Here is a 2,650-nt window from a genome sequence, read left to right as displayed (position 1 = left end):
ACAATAGCCACAGGAAATTAATACACCATGATTACAGTAAAGTTAAAATACCAAAACTTAGAATACTGTAAAATTGAATGAGAATTCTTTAATGCATCTTAAAGAGGAAGGAGCAGGTTAAATTCATACTGACTGGCATTTATAGACAACTTACTATAAGCACTTTAATGTATTAGCTCATTTAAGTCTTACAACAGTGCTCTGAAGTAATTACGATCCCTTCTTAGTATTTGGAAACAAAAAAACCCAGGTACAGAGGTTTAAGTAACTTGGCTGATGTCACCCAGCCATGAAAGGGCCAATAAATTGTTGTTGCTGCTGTTGTTCAGTCACTAAGTTGTGTCTGGCTCTTTGCAATTCCATGGAATGTAGCCCCCAGGCTCCTGTATCCATGGGATTCTCCAGGCAAGAATAGTGGGATGGGTTGCCATTTCTTCCTGCATGAGTTCTTCCCAACCCAGGGACGGAACCATGTCTCCCACATCTCCTGCACTGGTAGGCAGATTCTCTGTCCATTAGAATTTCCCAACCTCATTCTTGTTGTGTTGGGAAACTCCTCCCCAATTGCATGTGGTCCTGATGTAGCTGTAAACTCAGTCCCACAGGGCAAACCATGAGACCCATACCTGCCAAAGTTCCTGGTACCCCCAGGCTCAGTGATGACTGAGGGGTGTTGCAGACATAGGATCTAAAAAAGATCAAGAAGAGTCCACTCTAAGATGGCTTTACCAATACTGGGAAGAGACACTAGTTTTCTTGGAGGTGCGAGGCTGGAAAGTATAGCTGTCAGTGATCCTTTTCCTCACCATTTGGGGAGAATTTGTAGAATAAAGTTAAGTAGAGCTGGGAGAGGGAGACAGAGCCCTGACCACCTCCTGTGAGTCCTGTTTCCGGCTTTTCTGAAGTCAGTGCCACTTTTGACTCTCTGGTTTTATCAATCCACTAATCTCTTTTAGCTAAAGCTAGTTGACTTAGCAGCAGCAGCAGTTTTGCTTGAAAACAAAAATAGCCCTAATACAAAACCCAGGTTCAGCTCGAAATGTGGAGAAATGGGAAGGATGTTTATGAACATTAAAAACAATCTGAACGCTTCTCAGCCTTTTGGCTAAGATCAAGTGTAAAAATAACGTGAAATTTCTTTCTGATGACTGGAGAGTTTGTCACTAATCTCATAACAATTCTCTCCACTAAAATCCCATATTTATTTTAAATAGAAAGTATGCATGTGTGCTCCCTCATGTCCGATGCTTTACGATCCCATGGACTGTAGCCCGCCAAGCTGTCCATGGAATTTTCCAGGCAAGAATACTGGAGTGGGTTGCCATTTCCTACTCTCAGGTGTCTTTCCAACCCAGGGATCAAACCTGCATCTCCTGCCTCAGCAGGCGATTCTTTACCACCTCACCACCTGGGAAGCCCAAACAGGAAGTGTATTTCCTCTTAATATTTGGTTAGCAGTTTATATATCTTCCTCTGTTTCTGCAATAGAATTATTTGTACATTTTGCTGTTGTTCCCTTGTCGTGTTATTCTCCCAGACAAGTATTTACACTCCTGATACTAAATTACAGCTAAAAATTTGTTTTCTGTCCTCCTGGAAAAGAAAAAGAAATAACATTACTTGTAACCTAAGAAACTTGGAAGTGAGTTAAACCAGTCATCCTCAAAGCTGGCTGTGCCTCAGATTCATATAGGAGAGCTTTATTCCCCTAAAGTATGAATTCTGGCTCCATTCCAAATCTCACTGGCAGAAGACTGAGTTGAATTGATTTAACACTCAGCAATGCTATATGGGCTTCCCTGGTGGCTCAGACAGTAATAAAACCGCCTGCAATGCAGGAGATCCAGGTTCGATCCCTGGGTTGGGAAGATTCCCTGGAGAAGGAAATGCAACCCACTCCAGTGTTCTTGCCTGGAGAATTCCATGGACAGAGGAGCCTGACGGGCTACCGTCCATGTGGTCAGAGTCGGACACGACTGAGGGAACAAGCAAACACAGTGCTGTAGTAAACAAAGTTATAATTCTTTCTTAAAGAAACAAAGACATAAAACATGATCTCTTCTGTCACTGGCCCGCATCCATGAGCTCATGAAAATCTGTTCAGCTTTGTGACTAGAGGAAAAACTTTCACCATGGAAGACTGAGCAACAGATGTAATTCCAGGAACATTGAAATGAGAATACACAGATATAGTTCCAGAAATATTCTAGAGCTTTGTCCTGTGATGCAATTGAGTTGTCTAGAAAGAGTATGGTCCTCTTTGACACTTGCCTTTGGGTTTTTTGCGGTGGGAGCAGAGTTGGGAATTCATTTTTCCTCACTACTTAGGCAACGCTCTCCTGAATATTCCATGCTATGCCCCAGAAATTACAGGTTTCCCTCTCTGGCTGAGGAGAACACAAACTCTTCTCGGCCTTTTGTCATCTCTTAGGGTTGCCCTTTTTGGGCGTGGTTCTTTTCTCAGACTCAGATGTGGTTTTCTCACAGGCTGAGGACTTGCTGGCTCCCACCTGCAACCTGGAACTTGCTGTTCCACACTGGAACTCTCTGCACATTACTTCTGTTTCTCAGCGCTTGGACCTGACAACTCTCATCACGCTGGGCCTCCCTTGCCTTCCAGCGTTGTCTCCTCACAGAGGAGGCGGCCGGG

The 2,650-nt window shown here is 43.6% G+C and overlaps 1 pseudogene; it reads left to right on the top strand.

Annotated features, from left to right (window-relative positions):
* Positions 1 to 1,085: 1,085 nt before the first annotated feature.
* LOC136145325 (U2 spliceosomal RNA) lies at positions 1,086 to 1,216 on the top strand (annotated as a pseudogene).
* The last annotated feature ends 1,434 nt before the right edge of the window (positions 1,217 to 2,650 follow it).

The sequence above is a fragment of the Muntiacus reevesi genome, chromosome 12, assembly GCF_963930625.1.
Source record: "Muntiacus reevesi chromosome 12, mMunRee1.1, whole genome shotgun sequence".
Taxonomy (NCBI): Eukaryota; Metazoa; Chordata; class Mammalia; order Artiodactyla; family Cervidae; genus Muntiacus; species Muntiacus reevesi.
Note: the sequence above shows the minus strand (reverse complement) of the source record. Positions and strands in the feature narration are given on the sequence as shown.